The 22102-nt window shown below is 44.4% G+C and overlaps 1 protein-coding gene across 6 annotated transcripts in view; it reads left to right on the top strand.

Annotated features, from left to right (window-relative positions):
* TERF1 (telomeric repeat binding factor 1) overlaps positions 1–22102 on the top strand; it is a 965901-nt gene that overhangs the window by 924438 nt on the left and 19361 nt on the right. The window lies entirely within an intron of this gene.

Genomic DNA, 22102 nt, shown 5'->3' with positions numbered 1-22102 from the left:
GGTTTTAGGGTACAGTAACTTGTGCCCCCCCACACACACACACACACACACACACTTGCAGATTGTTGGCACTTGATTGTTCAATGTATCTGATCTGCTTGGGAAGTGAAAATAAAACAGCGAAACTGAGCAATATTTCATTGCCTTAAAAAAACAAACATTTGACTTATGTGGATAGGATAACTTTTCATTTTCGAAAAATACAAGTTGCATTTCCTGAGAAAATGAGAAGCTAAGCCTGTCTGAAGAGCTGGGTTGTGATGTTTTGTGTGTTGCACGCCTTACACAGCAAGGTCTGTGGTGTTCCTTCCATTCCTCATATGTGTTTGAGCCAGAGCAGCCCTTGTGGGTCATGCTGATCTCATACTTGCGTTTTTATATCTGTTCCTATTTTTATGGTTTTAAAATCCAAAAGTTAATGTAATGAGCAGTATGTTTGCAAACACAGGTGAAATTTTATGGTGGGAGATTTGAAGCAGGAAATGCACAAAGGTGTCCTGATAGAAAGAAAACAGTATTCCAGGTATTGTAGCTACTATGGCTAAACCTGAGTGGTGGGGAGGCATAAATATGAGGTATTGGTGTGTCATTTATCACTTTTCAGGTTCTTCAGTCTTGTAGGTAATTCAGTGCAAAAAATTAAGTGTGCACATCTGATGCTAGTCATTATTGGCCTTTATACATTCTACACTTAATTTTTGCACTTTTATTGTATCCAAAAATTGTTGAATATGAAAGTCTTTGGCTTATTTGAAAATTGTAAATTTGTGTTGAAAGTTTATAGCAATAGAATCTTCTCAAAGGTTCATCCATTTAAAAATGGCACGAGATGTTAAACCAAGGTCTCATCATCTTGAATTAGTGGTAGCCCAGGTGTACAAGAAAGATCCCACAACACCTGTTAAAAAGAGTAGAAGTTTCCCAATGCCATGGCCAAATGTCCCCTAGTAGTTTGAATTCTACTTCAGGTATTTCCTGCAGAGGCTACTAGTCTAGTGGGACTTACCCACTCAGCAAAGGATGGATGGATAAATAAATGATCCATACCATGTGCTACGTACAAGCATCAGGCAGCTTGATTTTTTTTTTGTCCTCTGGTTTTTGAAGTTTGTCCCAGCTATGCTGCTGATCCAAGAAACATATCTTTGCCATATCAAAATGCAAGGATAAGTCCACAAATGGATGCAGTGTGCTTCGGAAACTGTGATCAAAGCATGAACTTAAGTATCTGAGAGGCTTCTTGCAATGACACAACTTTACTAAAATGTGCCTTACTATTTTTACAAGTGTTTGTAACAGGCAATGCTCTCTGTCCAATTGTCTTTTAACATATATGAAGCATCTTAATTTGTTTTCATGAACACTGTTTTCCCTAATGTCCCTTTACTTGTTACTGCCTTCTCTATGCATGTTCTAATTAGCAAAATGATTACACTTGTATTCTGTCTATTCAGTCATGAAAGCAGATTTTAAAGTGGCAAATTGGGAGCCCCTTTTTTGAAAGGTAGAAATTGCTCCAGGGCCTAATGCATGTTTTATCAAATTGGTTCCATGATGCTTTAAACAGCACACTGACATGTATAATTATTTTAGGTCTGCCATTGCCCATATCTGCACGTCACGTTATCACTGCCTCCTCAGTCCTGATGCTTAATAGGGTAAAACACTGCTGTGACTTTTTTACAGGGAGAAGTTCCTACACTTCAAAAGAATGCTTCTTCAGCTGTTGCCATCTTCAGTGCCCTGTCATCAGTGAAGACAGCCAGCTATAGTTAACTTTGTGCTGCTTAGTCCCACTTCTCTAGGGACTTTTCTTATGCAGTGACTTAAACATATATGCACCCTTTCTTACCCACATTGTGAAACATCTTTTTGTTCCCCTGTGAGCATTGGAACTGCAGACTGTCATTTTGATCTCCATGGGATGATACAGCCGTGTCTCGCATCTCGTCATTCCACACAGTGCAAGCAAAATGGCTATCAACTTCTCCCAAATTTGAGCTTAATTTGTTGACTGTTCAGATAGCATGATTTTGTGTTGGCAGTTCACATAAAAAATACATACATATACGTATAAGCAGATTAATCATAATTGCCAGTGCTGTGATAAAAATGTTTATGATGAGCTGTTTTTTTCTGGATACTGTCCTTGGAGGCGAACTTCACTCCTTAATCCTCAAACACTCCTCTTAGCTTAATGTAATTGCCTCCAAGGGTCACACAAGCATTGAGGAAAGGGACAAAAGCATTTGTTGTAATAAACATTAGGGACTTCAGTCACTTTTTTTTGTTCCCCAATTAAAACAATATGACTTTTGTTAAAAGCAAATCTTTTGAGTAGGAGTTGTAAGTAACCAAGTAGCAATTTTCTGTTGAGTATTGACCCATTTTCTATGTGTAATTCATTTTGTCAGTGTTGCTGCACAGTTTACCACTTGTGCTGTGACATGACAGTTTTACATGTAGAAGGGAAGGAATATGGGTCCTGGCAACACCATGACCCTTTCTTAATTCAACCGATGCTATGAAAGACCCGCAAGTATGGCTAGTGCAACGGCCCAAAATCCTAAATGTCCAAGTCAAAAAAAAAAGCAGGCCAGCACAATTCGGTGTGGAAAAATATAAAATATAATTTTATATTAAATAATACATGGTGTATTAAAAAATACACCTGCCCAACAAAAACATCAGACCGGTTTCGGCATAACTGCCTTCCTCAGTGAGCAAAATACAAATGACCTGTCATTTGTGTTTTGCTCACTGAGGAAGGCAGTTATGCCGAAACCAGTCTGATGTTTTTGTTGGGCAGGTGTATTTTTTAATACACCATGTATTATTTAATATAAAATTATATTATATATTTTTCCACACCGAATTGTGCTGGCCTCCTTTCTTAATTTAGACACTCTGGATAGAATTGTGACACCTCACCATTGGACCAGTAATCAAGGAGCCTCAGTCCTCACCACTAGCAAAAGTGAGGACGTACATTGGGAGGATGACGGGTACACACACAGTATTTCCAGATGCAGCTCTTTGCATCAAGTGCAATTTCCCTTAAGAACACAAAAAGACCGCAGTCAGTCCAGGGCTGGTTTCTCCCTCTTTCTTCAGATCCCCAGTATGACTCCCCACTGGCACAGCAACAGAATTGAGATCTCAGCTGAGTGGCCAAGACAAGACCCCCAGCACCCTCTCTGTCCAACCAGTGCTTTCTGTCCTTGCCCCAAGTAGCTGACGCACACGTGCGCACACACACACACAGGTTTGATTTATGTATATCTATATGTATAGATATATCGATAGATGTAGATAGATGTGTCCCCTTCAGATGGTCGAGCTTTTAAAAGCTCTACTTTCATATGGCCGAGACCATATGATCAAACTTTTAAAAGCTCGACCCGTCTGAATGGGGATCTCCGTAGGGAGCGGGACAGGAAGATTTCCCTTCACTGCAATGCAGTGCAATCTCTGAGTTGGTATATTTAAATGGGGGGTCCCCCCTGCTAGCACTGTTTATTTATTTTCACATTTTCGAACATTCAAATGTTCGATCATATGGTCTTGACCATATAAAAGTCGAGCATTTGGATGTTCGATTATGTGAAATAGACCCAGATATATATATATATATATATATATATATATATATATATATATATATATATATATATATATATATATATATACACACACACACACACACACCTGGGAAAGGCTGGCACAGGTTTACTAGCTATGCCCCCTTCTGCCCAGACTACAAGGTAGTTATCACTGCCACCAGCCAACTCTTTATCCGCTACTTTAAGGCCCTTAACAAAGGGTGTCCCATCTTAACATGTAAGTTTACTGTTAATACAAACGGTAGTTTGACCAAGAGCAAGGCTTTTAGTAGTGGCCTACACAGTGTCACCAAATAAATATACAAGAACTCTCAGAACTTATGTCTCTCAAATGTCAACCACAATAAAATGTTTAAATATGTTTAATAATAAAAGAACAAGAAAATACTCAGTATATGACCACAGTAGCATTAGAGTTCAGAATCACAGAAAATATTTAAAACAACGTTGCAGGGCAGTCTCAAATAAATAAATAAAGAAGACATCTAATTTAAGCTTTGCTATATTCCTGACTGTATCTAAGAGAACTATACTGTTCCCTAGACTCACTCACAGACCAAGGCAGATGTATGATGAATGGATCTCATCAGGTCAAAGACGAAATACAGAATACTTAGTCTTTCTCAGAGAGTTCTTAAATTAATATCTCAAATATTACTGCTGAGATCGCTTGCAGAACTACACCATTTCTTGTCATCTGACTCCATCCCAGGTAACCCCCCCCCCACACACACACACACACACACATTGCTGAAAGCTTAGCTGTATTTAGCATCTACATGTGAAAATACATACACAAGGGCTTTTTCTCAGATCTTTGCAGCTCCTGGAAGTCATAAAACAATAAAACCCTTCCAGGACAATACCAGAAGCCTCTAGTTCTAGACATTGTATATTTAACTGCACTGAAACTGAAAGATAACATCCTTTTATTATGTGGCTATAAAGTAATTTTATTTTGGCTATTTTTCTGAAGTTGATCTCGTGTTCCAGAAAATGTATACATCTAAGCAGTTACAATAGTGTAGGTACATTTCTGTTCTAATCCAGTAGGGTACACTGTGGTTGCATCTTTAAACAGCACTTTGTAAAATACCTCTTCAACACACATCTGTACAAAAACCACCTTATATGACATACAGATCTGATGCTGTCATTAATCATGGATGAGTCTTTGATCCGAGCCGGCAACCATAAGGACAGCTCTTGAGCTCAAGCTCTTCCCCTTCCCAAGACCCCTTGCTTCCCACAGCCCTCAGATCTCATTTGTCGCAATTTCACTTGGACATGCTTTTGTCAATCATTTTCTGCTTGTACTGTGGTATCATTCTGGGTGGTGATAGGAAGCTGCTCAGGGCTAGGGTCATTCCCGTCTGGGCTGCATAATCAGAGAGCTCCTCCATATCTCTTCATGTAGTCCAGGGAGGTACGTCTCCGGTCATTCACACCCAGTTCCCTATTAGAAGACCGAAGACGCATTCTTTCGAATGCGTCTTGATCGAACTCAAAAGTTAGAAACGGCAAAATATCGAAGTGGCTTTTAAGCAAATTCTTTCTCTGGGAAAGAATTTGCTTGGCTGCTTCGTTACTTTGACGTTTTCGGCACTGTAGTGCGGTCTCGGTGTTGGTATATTTAAGTAGGGCGGGTGTGTGTGTGTGTGGGGGCAGCCCCCCACTTAATGTAATGTTTAAAGCTATTTATTTTTTATTGGAGCAGTGATTTTTTTTCCCCCTAGGAAAACTCTGTTCTGACCATACGAAATTGTAAGCTTTCACTTACATAGGGTCGATTAATCACTGTTCACTTTTTTAAGCGTTCGGTGATCTATTATAGACCCTTCACACCCACATGTACAATGACAGAGTTATATTTGTACCTGTTGTTGAGGGACTTGAGTGCATGTTTTGTGGCGGATCCTGGCACCTGACAGGCAGCTGACTGTATTCAACCTAGTGAGTGGGATGTCAGTGTGCCTCACTATCAAGTCACCTATGACTAGTGTGCTGGGCATGCTGTTTTGCCTTAGGGGCTTTGGTTGAGTGGCACACTGTTTAGGAGAGTTGTGTCTCATTAGTGTTGTGGTGGTCTAGTGCATTTCTGCCTTGGAGATCTCTGCTGCTTGTGTAGAGTTTTGAGAGCCTCAGTGAAGGTGGATGTGTGGTTTGTGTGTTTATGTTAAGGCAGTGCTGGTGTGTGTTCCATTTGTTGCGGTGCAAGTGTTGACCTTCTCTTGACCAGCTAGTCCGGTCTTGGCTGCAGAGTTCATGGCTTCCAATTTGGATATGAAAGTGCATCTCTCGCAAGTCTGAGTGTTGGGAGGTAAGAGGAGAGGGTTGTCGGCGTACATGAGGCAGTTGCTACATTGCCTCAGTATGCTCAAGCTCACCAGGCTAATAGGGAGAAAGCACAGGGAACTGACCTTTAGACATGCCTGGAGTGGTGGGCATTAATAAGTAGTACTGGAGCTGTTTCATTTGTAGAATGTTTAGTGGTGGTAGCACTGTTGTGTGCTACAATAATTACTACAAGAAGTCTGGTAAAGTGCTAGACTCCTTTTCTGTTCTCCATGTTCAGTCTTATACCACAAGAGAGATCCTCAAAGTACTAGGATTCTTGGCAGCATCCATCTCTGTGGTCCCCTTTGCCAGTCTCCACGTGAGGAAGTACCTGAAATCCCCTTGATCCGAGTATTCTTATCCACTGGACACACAGGTTCCTCTCCCGCCTTGCCTAAAGAAGTAAATGTGGTGGTGGGTATCACAGATGAAGCTAAATCTATTTCTTACATTCAAACTGCAGAGGCCACAATAGGAGCTGCATAAAGACTACTCAGAGGATGCATGGGGAGCGTGGACAGCCAGACTGAAAGTACAGAGACAATGGCCTACTTAATCTGAACAAGCGCACATCAGTCTGAATGGGGATGAGGGCACTAATACTGGCCAGGCAGATTTTCTGCCATTCATGGAAACCAGGTCCCTAAAGTGTGTTCATTGACCAGACAATGGTCCTGTAATACATATGCAGGGGGATATCGGATCCTGCCAACTATGCAGAATGGCTCTTTTGCCGTGAGTACAGGCCACAAAAGCAAACATGTCCCTGCAAGAGGTTTACATTCCTGCAGAGGACAATGTCTTGGCAGACTTTCTAAGCAGATGAGGGGAAGATCCCCCACAAGTGGATGCCGAACAGGGGACATATTCCTGGACATAGTCCATAAATGAGGAGGTGCCACAAATCTTTTTGCTTCTATCAACAATAAACCACTTCCACTCTTGCACCAGGACCTACTGTCCTATAGCTTGAAAAAAGGATGCAGTGTCCTTTCCTTGGAAAGGAAGGTTTCTGTATGCCTTTCCTTCACTTCCTTCTCTTCCCAAGGTCTTATTAAAGATCCAAAGAAAATCCCCAAAGGTCTTACTGTTGACTTCCTGTTGGCCAAGGCAGTACTGGTTCTCCATTCTCTTCCACCTAGCCAAGGGCCATCACCAGAAGCTTCCCTCCACAGCGGAATTGCCCACAGAACAGAAGGGCTCACTACATCCCAACCTGTATCCCCTCAGCCTGACATTATGGATGATAGGATTTTGAGCCCCTTTTAGACAACAATTTTCTGAGGACTTGCATAAGGTTCTCCAGGAGGCAAGAAAACTTACTACCAGGAAATGTTACATAGCAAGATGGAAACGATTTTACTAAATGGCATTAGGCAGAAAACCAGGGACCACTTCAGCCCAGTACCATAGTTGGTCCTGCCTTATTTGTGTGAGCTGTTGCAATCTGACCTAATATACTCATCTGTAAAGGCACACATTTCAGCAATATCTGCATATCCTCCTCTTTTGGCCATACTAGAGGTAGAACGGCTCTTAAAATGAGTATTCCTCAGAAATCTCCAAGAAAAGCTATTTCTCCGGCTTGGAATTCTTCCCTCCTTTAAAACCAGCACCACCTGCCTCTCTCAAATTCTGTGCTTTGAAAACTTTCATTCTGGCTAGACGAGTCTCTGAGCTACAGGCCCTTACGGCAACACCTATCTTCTTTATTTTTCATAAGGATAGAGTTCATTTAATGGCCAGTCCCTCTTTCATACCTAAAATAGTAAATTGTCTCTCAGTCAGGCCATATATCTTTCCACTTTCTTCCCTAATTTACAAAATGAGAGAAAGTGAGGATTCTGTTATTTGGATGGACATGTACAGCTTACATTCTACCTGGATAAGACTAAGGTCATTCGCAAATCTGACCAATTGTTTTCCTTTCCAAGGTAGGAAACCCAGTTTCAAGGTAAAATATTGCTTACTGGATTTCTAAATCCATTTTCTTTTACTGCACTCTACATGGCAGATCATTACCCCATCCAACAAAGTGTCTTTCTACTAGAGCAGTAACCTTGCCTGAAGCCTTTTACAAAGAGGATTGACTGAACAATTTTTGAGTTAAGTTTTTGGTCCTCTCTGTATTTTCTCTAAACATTTCAAGAGTGGCTGCCCTAAGTCCAGAGCCGGATCAGTCTTCTCTGGATTATTTTCCTATCTCTCTCTTCCATCTATCCTTTACACCTCTTACATTTTGGGAAATACTCAATACTGGAAAAAGAAGTTATGTACTTACCATAACATTCCGTCTGTGTTGTCCATTTTCATCCTTCATCAAATAGGATCAGATCCCATCCTCGGTTGTGACTCAAACGTTTTACAATCTCATGGCCACCAACAAACTCTCAAGCTTTTTCTCTACCCATAATGTACCACCCCTAACATCCCTCCGATCTTATTTGCAGCAGGACAGGAAGCCTATAAAAGAAATACCATAACCTGAATTCAGTACAAAGGACATGGGTATACTGAAGTACCTCATTCCTCCAGATGTCATTTATGAAATACGGAGGGGAATGGTGGGTGTGAAGTTGTGAAAGAATGAAAATGGACAGCACAAATGGAATGTTATGGTAAGTGCATAACTTTATTTGATGTTGTCAGATCTTTGTTTGATCTTCAGCCTGTGGGTTACAGATCTGTATCGGATCCGACTCTGCTGCATATCCAGCAGCTGATCCAAGCTCGAAGCTCCTTCCCTTACCCATAATGCTAATGTCTCCTTTCTCCCCCAGATCTCATTTACCGCTGAAAGTAAGCATCATGGGTCTGAGCTCTTGGCAAATTATTTGGGTAAATGAGTGTTTTTTCGGCTAATTTCTCTCCCTTGATCGTTTTCTATGTCTACTCCCCCTTTACGCAGGTCGTCAGTAAAAAAAAAAAAAAATCTCTCTTCGTTTTTGTCCTGGCCTGTCTTAGGATTGGCAGGTACCCCCTAAGCCAGGTTTCAGAAAGTGCAGTGTGTGTGGCCATAACATCTCTCCAGCTGAGGAAGCGCTCTTCTGACCACTGTGCTCCGGCCGGTCCACCGACAAATTCTAGGCCAGCTACCAGACTAAGATCTCCCCGGATCTGATCTCCCTTGTCGCCCCCCCCCCCCCCCATAGTCACTCCAGACAGTGTCGATAGCCTCCTACTCCCGCTCCACCCGAAGCCTTATTGAAGCAGAGATGGATAGGATGATGCAGAAGTTCATCCGCACCCAAATCCAGATGGGAATCTTGCCTGCCTGCCTTCCTCCCTCTGGAGCAGGGAGCTCCCAGTCATTCATTACCCCTCCTCGATCTGACCTTTGGTTTCGGAGCCTCTGGGTCAGCGCCAACGGTACCTTGTACCTCGATGCCGGCCATTGTCTTGAGCATGTCTGATCCAACCGGGTCTGATCCAACGAGCTGTAGGAGCCATAGCCTCAGCATCGGATCCAAGGGGTTGTTGTCAGCTCTGTGTGTCGGAGCGCAGCCTTTCCCTTGGTATCTCTACACCTGGAGTCTCTGCTCTGACTTCCCCTTCATGTCAGAGGGGACGACTCCTACTGGCCTTTCGCAGGTTCAGTTCTTCGGCCTTTGATGTGGTGGAGAGGGTTCTTTCGATTTCGTCAAGGCCCTTGACCATCTCATTCTCAGAATCTGCCACGACCCCCTCTGTTTTGGGTACAGTCCCGGCCATCCTGCCATCTCAGGGGACAGCCTTTCACTGTTTTGCTTCAGGAAGCTCCCGCTTGGGAGCAACAGGATGTTGGCGAGTCCTCCCCGAGATTCCCTCTGAGGAGGGTCCTTGCAGACGCACGTGCAAAAGTTGGCTTTTAGACTTCCCACTGGAGTCGCTCACCAAAGACGCCAATTTGGAGGAAGGAAGGTAGTCTCCCCCCACCCCCGATGATGTCCTCTTCAGAGACATCATGGAACTCATCAGCCAAAGGAGGGGGGATGGTCTGCCCAAAAAGCAACCTCTGATGAATCTGTGTTCCTCTAGGCATTCGGCGCAGGCCTATCTACTTCCTGGGTGTCCCCTCCCGCTGATCCCTTAGTGGATCTCATAAAATCTCTGGTGTGGAAGGAAATGGACACAGTGGAGCTCATCCCAAAGCAACTGGATAAAGTTCTTAGCCCCCCCCCCTTCGGATAGGACGTACTGGAACAAAGGGTCCCCATTTGATGCTAGGATGGTGGCAGCTGCCACTAAGAGCTCGCTCAGGAGAGCTCTTCAGTCCATCCTCCTGACTGAGATTCAAGGGCGATGGATAGATTCGGGAAGCGGTTGTACGCTTCAGCCACCTTCTCAGTAAGAACACTGAATTACATGGCACGTGATTCGGCTGCAGCGAGACCTAGTAAAGGAGATCACTGAGTTGACCCCTGAGTCCATGTCGGCGGGAGACCAGACGTTTTCTGCTGATATGGCCACTGTGAAGTCAGTAACTAACACCTCCATACATCGCCTCTCCCATGCTACTGAGGGAGCTGCTAGGGCGGCCATTACAGGCATTGCCATCAGGTGACGCCTGGCTCCAGCTATGTCAGTTCTCAGAACCCTTTAAGGCATCATTCACCAATGCCCCATATGACGATTCCTCCCAGTTTGGGAAGTCAGTATGTGAAACTTTGGTCCAGAGTGAGAAGGACAGGAAGATGCTGTCTGCTGTCGGGATCCGTTCCTCCTCCCTTCAAAGATCCTTTTCTAGGAATCAGCAGGGGGGGGGGGGCTAAGATATGGTTCTGGAAGTCTCTGATGTTTTCTCAGGACACACTGGGTTCACTATCCCCTAGAGGCAGAGGGGGTTATGATTGATGCTGGCCTAGAGGCAGAGGGGTTCCGAGAAATTACAGGTCTCAAGAACCATTCTCAGACTGACTGCTCTTCTCTGGAGACAGTCCGGGGCCAGTTACGGAATGAGAGTCCATAACAGGTCGTTGGGTGTTGCAGATCATATCCAGAGGCTATTCCATCCCGTTCCTCGTACCACCCCTTCTACTGAAACACCTCCCAGACGTCCCAGCAGCACCAGAAATAAAAAAGCTGCTAATAAAATGAGTCATCCAACCTGTCCCCCTCAACAACTCTTGATCAGGCATTTATTGCAGGATGTTCATCGTGCATACAGCTGCAGTCATAACAGATGGGTTATCCTGCTGTCAGGCGGGTCCTCGGTCGGCCGAATTCCAAAGTCTAGGTCCGGCGTCGGATGTCGTCGCTTCTTCCCTGACGTCAGTGTGGCAGGGGTATAAAAGAACCAGCCGATGCCATTTTCTTCAGTCTTTCTTGCCGCGCGGTGCCCGAAGCAGAAGCAGTTCGCAAGTGCCGGTCGGCCAGCTCCTGAGATTACGAATATTTTTCAACCGAAGTCTTCTTGAAAGCTAAGTACCCTGTTGGGGAAACTTTTCTTGCCTCAGACCGATGTCAGACAAAGTTAATTGCATTTCATGTGGGAAGCAAATACCACATAAGGATTTCCATTCCTTGTGCATTCCTTGCTTAGGCCCAGACCACAACATCACGGCCTGTCGTTTTTGTGCTAGATTCAACAAACGCACTATTAAGCGTCAGGCGGAGTTCGCCCAACACTATTTTGGTAAAAAATTTAATTACGTTACGTCGTCGGATACTCCAACTCCAGTTTTGAGTAAAAGACGCAAAGATAAGGACCGACGCACGAGGTCCGTGACTTCTACCGACACCACGCTAAAGCCGGCTACAGGTGCTCCGGTTCTCAGCGAGGCGCCTACGCAGCCCCTGAGTACCGATGACACTTGTGCCCGAGGTCGCAGGCTCCTCGGCCCCCACACCGACCACAGATACCGACGCCACTCTTGACGGGGAAACTCAGAGTTTAGACAGGCCTGCCACCTCTCACGGTGTCTTCAGGCCTCCTTCTTTTTTCATTAAGGCTTTCACAAAATCTAAAACGGCCATGAAAACTAAAAGACAAGCTCCACAGAGCCCCTGTCAAGGCCCCATGCCTAAAAAACAGATGCTCAAAATGGCTGAGGATTTGATTACTCTTATCAGGGGTTCTCAACCCCCCTCAGACAAAAGGCCCAGATTGGAGGAAGACTACCCTTCCTCGGACCAGGCCTCCATTACCTCAGAACATTCTGAAGATCAGGAATATTCATACTCCCCTTTTGAAGATTCTGATGCGGAGGAGTCCATTCCCTCTGTCCCCCGCCCCCCCCCCCGAGGACTATTCTTTAGGAGAAACCTTGCATACCTTGAGGGAACACTTCCACTGGGAAGGCCAAGATTACTCAAATTCCAAGAAAAGGCTCAGGGATTTTCTCTTGCTCCCTCAGCACAGGCCTCTGGCTATCCCTCCTGTCTTAGACATACTAGATGATGTGTATTCAAAGGCCAGCCTTAACCCAGATTCTTTACCACCAGCTCCAGTTAAACCTGACCGGTATTACCGGGTTCCTGATTCACACCAATTCCTATACAAAAGCCATGCTGCTGACCCAGAAACTATTTCACAGGGTCCCAAGGGAATTAAGGCCTCTACTGCCAAAAATCCATTAACTTCAGAGAGATTCCAGAGCTTTAGAAAGGTGGGGGGAAAAGGTATACACCTCTGCCACTTTAACCATGAGGGCATTAAACTGTCAGTTCCATATGTTAAAGTATCAACAGTTTTTATTTCAGTTGAAAAGCAAAATGTCACAACCTGAACAACCAGACTTGGAGTTGCTGGATTTGTTGCATAGTGCAGAGCAAGTGGGTAAACATATCTTGCAATGTGGTTTTGATGCTTTAGAGGCCTCATGTAGAGCTGCTGTTACAGGATCTGTCATACGTAGACATGCTTGGCTTAAAGAGCAAACCTTACCAGATCATGTCAAAGCTAAATTACTAGATGCACCTCTTCAAAAAGATGTATTGTTTGGTTCATAAGTTCATAGGTTTCATAGTTCTGCGCCAGGCTATCTAGGCGCCTAGCCGCCTAGTTTATAGGCTGTGGCCACCTACGCCACCTTTAGACTATTTAGCCTATTGCTTTGCTGTTTCTCTGTCGCAGTCACACAGTGACACTGAGTAACCCCTGGGGTGTATCTCCCATCCATCATCCAAGATTCCTCTTTCTCAAGAACAGCCAGTGCTGCTCCTCTGCTCTCATACCGGGATTTTTTTGTTCAGCATAGTAGGGAGTCTGATGATGAATCTATCCCCTCACGCCCTTAATATAATACGTGGTCGGGGTTTAGTCTCCCCCTCCTTGTGGCTCTGGATCTCTATTTTTTTGAGATGAAGCATGTTCATCAAATCTGGGTTTGACATGGCCTTGTATGGTTAAAGCTGAGGAGGTATTAGAGAATGGAGGAAAAGGCAAGATCAATGCAAACAGTAAAAGATTTCCTACAGGTACAACCTCCACGTTTCAGTAGAAACTGGCCTTCAAAAAATTGGTCCTTTCCAGCCACGGAGAGACCTCAAAGAGGTAGATACAGGCGCCCAAGGGGTAGAGGGCAATCTCAAGGATCATTTAGAGCCAGACAATGGCAAGCTCCTACACCAAGAGGTGGAGAGGATAGACCACAGCCATTCAGAAAGCAGAACCAATGACTTTCCCCTTTGCATGCCAAGCAAAGCTTTAATGGCAGCACCTTTAGGCAGAAAACTGGCATTATTTTCAAAAAATTGGCATATTGTCACAAAAGACAAATGGATCCTAGACATTATAGACAGAGGCTACAGATTCCACTTTCACACCCTTCCAAAAATGCGAGGCATGCCAAACCTGCCACAAAATCAAAGGGCAGAGGCACAAAAACAAATTTCAGCTCATGGACATGAAAGCTGTTCAAGAGGTACCTGCACAAGAACAGGGTCAAGGTTTTTATTCCAGACTATTCCTGGTACCAAGGAAGGACAAAGATTGGAGACCTATTTTGGACCTATCCATCCTAAACACATATTTACTCTTACCAAAATTCAAGATGCTCACATTACAGCAGCTTCTTCCCATGCTGGGCAAGGAGTCTTGGCTGGTAACATTGGACCTCAAGGAGGCATACCTGCATGTCCCTATCAGACAAGATTGCAGAAGATACCTCAGATTTCTTGCAGGTTCAACCCATTATCAATTCTGTGTATTGCCCTTTGGCTTATCTACTGAGCCCAGAGTGTTCACGAAATGCCTGGCATCAGTAATTGCCTTCTGCAGACTTCAAGGGATACAAATATACCCATATTTGGATGACTGCCTGATCCAAGCGGACAGCAAACACATACTTCTGAAACACCTGGCGTTTGTAATAAAGTTGTTGAACTTTCTGGGATACACAGTCAACAAAAAGAAATCAAAACTAATACCCTCGCAAGCTATAATTTTCCTGGGTGCCAGCTTGAATACAAACACCCAGATGGCCTACCTCACACCAGAGAAACAAGGGCAACTATCTCAATACTTCAGAAAAATGGCAACCTTCACCAGGCTGACTGCCTGCTAATCCCATGTGCAAAGCTGCATATGAGGAAACTTCAATGGTACCTAAAAAAGCTTATGGTCTCAACACAGCCACAGTTTGGAAACATTTATACCACTCATTCCATGTCTCCAAAAGGAATTTCTGTGGTGGGCTCAAGCATGCCAAAGAAACATAGGTCTCTCATTCTGCATGCCTCAAGCAAATAAAATCATCACAACAGACGCCTCGGACTACGCCTGGGGGGTGCACATGACAGATCAGTGCATTCAGGGCAAATGGTCCCAAAAAGAAAAGCACCTACACATCAATCAAAAGGAAATGCTAGCAGTAAAAAATGTTGTTATGGCCTTCAAAGACCTACTGCATCCAGGCCAGCTATTGATAAGGACAGACAACACCACAGTGATGTGGTACATAAAAAGGAGGAACCCATTCATACCCCCTGTGCAGGCTAGCCATGTCTCTTTGGAACACTGCTCTGGAATTACAAATCCAACTTCAAGCACAATTCCTGCCAGGCAAGGAAAACACGCTGGCAGACAACCTAAGCAGAAATATGACAGATCAACACGAATGGAAGTTGCATCCTCAAGTTTTTGCAAAGATAATTCAAGCATGGGAAAGGCCAGACATAGCTCTCTTTGCTACCCACAGAAATTACCAATTGAAAAAATTCTGCACAAGAACCTATCATCCACAGGCCTGGAAAGTGGACGTACTGTCTTTCAGCTGGACAACATTGACAGTTTATGCTTTTCCACCTCTTCCTCTGCTGCCCAAAGTTCTACTAAAAGCCAGAGCAGACAGACCAAAGATGATTCTTATTGCTCCAGACTGGCCAAGACAACAGTGGTACCCACTCCTGAGGAGCCTGACGCATTCTCCACCATGGATCCTGCCTCTAATTCCTCTTCTGTTGACCCAGCACAACTTCAAAATTCTTCACAGTCAGCTGAAAACACCCAATCTAGCCACATGGAGGATTCCTTGATTTCCCAACAGACCAACCTCTCCAAGGAGGTGCAGGATGTCATTTTGGAGGCCAGAAGGCCCTCTACTAGAAAAGCCTACTCCGCCAAATGGAAACGGTTTTGTGCCTGGAATCAGAAAAAGGGACAGAATCCTGGGATACTGAATTTACCTCAAATATTACAGTACCTAGCTGAGATGATAAACAGTGGACATTCATTCTCTTCCATCAAAATCCATGCTTCAGCCATTTCTGCACAATACAACACTGATCCTCCTTTATTCTCTCATCCGCTCTTAAGACAGTTCCTTAGAGGGGCTAAGAATATAAAACCCCCAAGGAAGCAACCAGTACCTGCTTGGGACCTCAATTTCATTTTAGAAAAACTGACCCTGCCTCCATTTGAGCCAGCTGCAATATTTGTCATGGAAGACAGCCTTCCTTCTGGCTATCACCTCAGCATGCAGGGTTTCGGAACTGCAACCCTCATGGCTGTGCAACCTTTCATAATTTTCCATCAGGACAGAGTTTCCTTACGAACCAACCCTTCCTTTATGCCAAAGGTAGTATCCAGTGTAGCCTTGAATCAGGCTATCCACTTACCTACTTTTTATCCTAATCCACAAAACAAAGGGGAGACACTACTACATTCCTTGGACATTCACAGACAGCTTTGTTATTATTTGGACAGGACAAAGCCATTCAGAAAATCAGAGCAACTCTTAGTGTCCTGTGCTACAGGTGCTTAAGGAAAGGCTATTTCCAAACAGACAATCTCAAAATGGATAGCCCACTGCATACGCTTTTGTTATTCATTTCATGGAAAAACTGTACCTACAAGCATCAGATCTCACTCCACAAGGGCCACAGCTACCTCTGCAGCTTTCCTCAGGGGGGTTCCTACCAAGGATATTTTGGAAGCAGCCACTTGGAGTTCTGTACATATTTTTTCCAAGCACCATCACCTACCATTATACTCTAAATCCAGAGCGGGCTTTGCCACAGCAGTCTTGCAGGGCATCCTTGCTCCTCCTAGTTCCACTTAGTGCCTGCCACCCCTTTTTAGCTTTGGGATTCTACCCATCTGTTATGACTGCAGCTGTATGCACGATGAACATAGTACAGTTTTGTACCTACCATAAATGTAGATGTTCGAGTGCTAATACAGCTGCAGTCCAGGTTTCCCTCCCACCTTCCCCTCTTGGGACAGGCCTAATGACAAACACCTCCTCATACAACCTGATTGGGGTATTCTTTTATGGTGTATTTGCTTGCAACTACTGTTTTTTGATTATATTACATTGCATTATTACATAAATTTATGTTTTGCCCCCCTTCTGGGGGCACCTGACATCTGGGGCAAGACAAACTGAAGAAAATGGCATTGGCTGGTTCTTTTATACTCCTGCCGCACTGACGTCAGGGAAGAAGTGACGACATCCGATGCCGAACCTAGACTTTGGAATTCGGCCGACCGAGGACCCGCCTGACGGCAGGATAACCCATCTGTTATGACTGCAGCTGTATTAGCACTCGAACATCTACATTTATGGTAGGTACAAAACTGTACTTTCTTTTTAGTGCTAAAGAAAATGGGGGACCTAAGACCCATTTTGGATCTATCCACCTTGAACCTGTCTGTTGCCAAGGGAAAATTCTGGATGGTCACACTTCAATCCATCTTGCCCTTCCTGCAGGTGAACGACTGGATGTGCTCAATCAACCTGCAGGATGCATTCTATCCTATCAAGATGGACAGGTGCTCTCAGAGGTTCCTTCGCTTCTGGCTAGGAGCCAATCATCAGTTCAGAGCCCATCCCTTTGGTCTCACCACGGCTCCCAGGGTGTTCACCAAGGTGATGGCAATAGTAGCAGCTCACCTAAGGCTTCAGGATATTCCTGTTTTCCCTTACATGGATGATTGACTCCTTGCTTGCCCCTTCCAGGAATCAACTTTGTAAACCAGGGATTACTTCCTTCTCCCAGCACAGAGGTTGGGCATCACCATCAATCCAGCAAGTCATCGCTGATCCCAATTCAGACTTTAGACTTCATTGGGGCTCGATTAGACACTATCCAAACAAAAGTTTTCCTTACTCCAGACAGGATACACAGCCTGAAGCTGCATGTTTTTTACATCCTACAAACTCCATCTCCAACAGCAGAAGTGGTACTGCGGGAGCTGGGGGTCTATGGTGGCCTCCATTAAACTGCTACCCTTAGTGAACCTTCACGTGCCGCTTCTTCAGTGGACTTTGGCAGTTCAGTAGTCCTTATTAGATCTGCCGTTCTCATCCTGTTCGAATCTCCCGGTGGATTAATTCCCCGGACCTAGTCTGGGGACTTCCCTTTCTCTCATCATTCCCCAAGGCCACGGTGATTACTTCCAGCTAGGGTGGGGGGGCTGCTCGGGAAGGGCAGTCCAAGGCACGTGGTCCCCACCTGAGACCAGTTTGCTTATTAATGTCCTGGAGATGAGTGCGGTGCTTCTCCTGTTGCAGGCTCTTCATGCCCATCTTCCCCTAGGGACAGTTGCTATCCAGACAGACATGTTGGTGGTCTGGTACATCAGCAAACGGGGGAAACCAGATCTTATCCTCTGTCGTGAAGCCATGAGTGTGTGGGAATTGGCGATCTCCACCAGCAGTTTTCTGGTGGCAACGCACATTACAGTCCAACATTCTAGCCGACAGGCTCAGCAGATCTATTCTGATGCCTTATGAATGGTGTCTGAATCCTTCAGTGGTGGAACAGATCTTTCAAAAGTGGGGTCAGCCTTGCTGCAATCTAGTCGCATCTCCTTCCAACGCGAAATGCAGCGAGTCCATCACTCTGAACCCCCCTCTGGGAAGCCCCCAGAAACGCTCTGATTCATGCTTGGCCTCCTGGTCTTCTGTATGCTTATCCTCTTCTACCCTTGATACCAAAATTTCTTCAGAAATCCCGCAAGCTGGGGAGCTTATTGATCCTCATTGCCCCATTCTGGCCTCGCCAAGTTGGATTTCCCTCTCTATGCGGTCATCTAGTAGCTCCACCATGGGCATTGGATCCAGTTCCAGATCTCATTTCTCATTCCTCAGCGATTCTCTATCCAGACCTGGACAATCTGAAGCTCACAGCTTGGCTGCTCCAGTTCCCATGATTAATGGGACTCCTGGTTTATCTTCTCCCATTAAAAGCATTCTGGTGGCGGCTCACAAGTTTTCTACCAGGAGTTTGTACCGTAGCAAGTGGAAACCTATTTCTGTATGGGCTTCGCAGCATGCATTCAATCCCTTTACTGCTCCAGTTTCTGCGGTGTTGGAATTTTTGTCGGGGATATTTCAGCAAGGCACCAGGTCGTCCACAGTTGAAGTCCAACTGGCTGCAATTTCTAACTTTCATGCGGGGGGAAAATATGACTTTGTTGGCTTATTCTAAACTTTGCAAGACCTTCCTTAAGGGTACCTTTCTTCTAAGACTCTCTGGTTAAGGATCCTGTGCCTCCGTGGGACCTTACATTAGTGCTTCAGGCCTTAATCTCTCCCCCCTTTGAACCTGCAGCTTCAGTAGATTTGCAGTTTGTCTTGGATGACTGCATTTTTAGTTGCCATTACTTGAGCCAGGAGAGTGTCAGAACTTCAGGCACTATCGGTCAAGGTTTCTTATATGATTTTTCATAAGGGTGGATTGTCTTTGCTTACTAACCCATCTTTTCTTCCCAAGATAGCATCAGAAGCCAATATTAATCAGGCGGTCAATCTCCCAGTCGTCTTTCCAAATTTTCAAAATAAGGGAGAATACAAATTACACTTGTTGGATGTACATAGACAATTACGATTCGATTTGCACAGGACAAAAGCCTTTCGTAAATCTGACCAACTTTTGGTTTCTTACTCAAAACCCTCTATAGGGAAGCCAATCTCCAAAGTTATTATTGCCTGCTGGATTTCCCAGTGTATTATTCGGGCGTATCCGGTCAGGGGAATTTTGCCACCAGGTCAGGTAAAAACACATTCTACCAGATTTATGACTACTTCAGGCGGCCTTTTGGTCCAGAGTGTCGTTGGATGATATCTGTTTTGCAGCTACTTTGTCCTCATCTCATACCTTCATTTCACATTACAAACTGGATATCCAGGAATAGGGCATCCCTTGGCTCCGCCGTGCTCCAGAATATCCTTCCATGAGGGCCTCCCAGGTGTATAGTAGCTGGGGACTCTGTCCCACAGGTTGAAGATCAAATGAAGTCAACTACTTCAGATAAAGAAGTTGTGGCACTCACCATAGCGTTCCATATGAGTAGTTGTACTTCATTTGTCTTTGGCCATCCCTCCCTTCTTCCCCTGACCTTGTCTGATTTGTTTAGGGATAATATAGATGTAAAAGTTGGGCATTGTTTAGAGAGGCTTTTTCTGATGGTGACGAGGTCTTGTTGGGTGTGAGTAACAGGTTAGGCAGCAAATTATCTGAAGGGAGGAAGTAGACAGGGGCATTTTGGGTAAGGGGAGGAGCTTTGAGCTAGGATCAGATGCTGAATGTGGTCAAGTCTGATCCGATATGGATGTGTAACCCACGGGTTGAAGACAAATGAAGTAGAACTACTCAGATGGAACATTGTGGTGAGTACATTATTTTTTTCATTCATTCCTTAGCTAATGGGACAGAGTCCCCAGCTACCTAAATTCCTAGGTGGACTCTTAAGGAGTGATATTCCTGGGCGCAGTTGAGCCAAAGGCTGCTGTTCCCCTCGAGACCAGATCTAGTTTGTAATGAGTGATAAAGGTATGAGAATTTTACCAAGTTGCAGCAGCAGATACATCATCCATAGAAGCTCTAGACTGGAGTATAGCAGAAGTTGCTATAGATCTTTCTGAATGAGCCTTTAACACATTCAATCTCCCCTTACCAAAACCAGTATTGATAAAGGATAAGCAATTTGTCAGCCATCTAGCTAAAGTTACCTTTGTAGCAGATTCTCCCAGTTTATTATGTGCAAAGGAAACAAATAACGAATCCGTCTTTCTAATCTCTCTTGTTCAGCCTAGGTAGAAACGTAATGGTCTATGAACATCTAGTAAGTGCAGCATATATTATTTGTATATTGTGGGAAAAATACTGGCAAATTAATGGACTGGTTAATGTTGGATTCTGACACCACCTTAGGAAGGAATCCGTTCATAATGTGACCCTATCCTTATGAAAAATGAAATATGTGGGCTTAGAAAATAATGCTTGAAATTCTAAGATGTAATTGCTACTAAAAACACAGTTTTCCGGGTCAAAAGTTTAAGATCACATTTACCTGTAGGTTCAAAGGGCGAGTCTGTTAAAGATTGCAGTAGCAAATTCAAATCCCATGGTGGCATGGGGACTTTATACGGAGGTATTAGCAGAAGAGTGTCCTTTCAAAAAAGTTAGAGATTGCTGCAAGTTGAACTTTAATAGTTGATAAACTAGCACCCTCATTAAACAAACTTGCTAAAAATTCTAGAACAGAATGGGTTGGAGCTGAGAAGGTGTCTGTTTGATTCTGCTCTGCCCAATAAACAAACCTTCTCCACTTACTGCTGTAGAGTTTCCTAGTAGACGGATTATGGGAAGGTAAAAGGTATGGAGCGAACAGGGAAATAAAGCATTGGTTGCCTGGCTATTAAAGGAATTGGAGAAGACACTCTGTCTGTTTGAGATTTGGGATATCCAGGTGAACCATACTTGTCAGGTGACAGAAGGTCTGGAATTGGCTCCAGAATCCAAGGTGGTTATAGTAGAAACCTTAGTCAACCCCATCCTGTCGGATCTGACAGAGAAGCTTCATGAGTGTCATCCTGCTTTAAGGATATCAAAACCAGTGCACTTAGAGCAGCAGTCAGATCTGAAGACTATGTTCTCTTTGGATCTGAACCAGAAGGCCCAGCCCAGGAAAGCTCTGATCTGAGAGCTGTAAAACCACAGGATGAATTAGAGAAGGAGCTGTTTATCTGTGGTGTGGTAGATGGATGGACTTCAGATCTGAAGGAGTAGGAACTGTGAGAACTCTTTCTGAATTTGCCGCATGAAATATTTCCTCTCCACATCCACTTCCATGAAACTCCTGAAGGATCGAGAGAATACTAGGGATGATTATTTTGAGTGCTCTCTAAAAGGGGGAGAGGGCACTCTGGAAGGAACCGGATCCAGACTTGGTGAATATCCTTGGTAAGGGCTTTATATCCAAAGATGTAGGATCTTGAAATATGTTTGGTTGGATCTGAGGATGTAGGATCAGAAATGTGTTGTTGGATCCGATCGGCTGTAGCTTTGGATCCAGTTTTTCTTTTTTCTTGGCTCAGAAGAGGTAGAGGCTGGAGAATCCAAGGACCTAGACCTTTTTGATGGGTCTTTAGATTTAGGTTCATAGGTAAGTACTAGGCTATCTGCCCGAGGGCATCTGTAAGTCTAGCCAGAATGTGTTGGCTTTCGCCACCCCCTTAGATTAGTTCCCTGTGCCTCTGTCCAGCAGAGCCACTGCAGTGATCCCCAGGGTAAATTTTCTGTTTCCCATCCACTTGTCAAGGTTTCTCCTGAAGAGTGTTAGTGAGGGGCTCTGCCTAATGTAGATTGGAATCCTGTTCCAAAGCATGAGGAGTCTCTGGGGACAGGAATGTATCCTTCCAGCACGTCCTATTTATCGTTGTAGTGAAGTTTAGATTCTTGGAGCATGTGGCTGTCGGGATTTGTTTTTTGTT

The sequence above is a fragment of the Protopterus annectens genome, chromosome 3.part1 (assembly GCF_019279795.1).
Source record: "Protopterus annectens isolate FY-2018-M chromosome 3.part1, PAN1.0, whole genome shotgun sequence".
NCBI lineage: Eukaryota > Metazoa > Chordata > Ceratodontiformes > Protopteridae > Protopterus > Protopterus annectens.
This window is presented reverse-complemented; position numbering and strand designations above follow the sequence as displayed.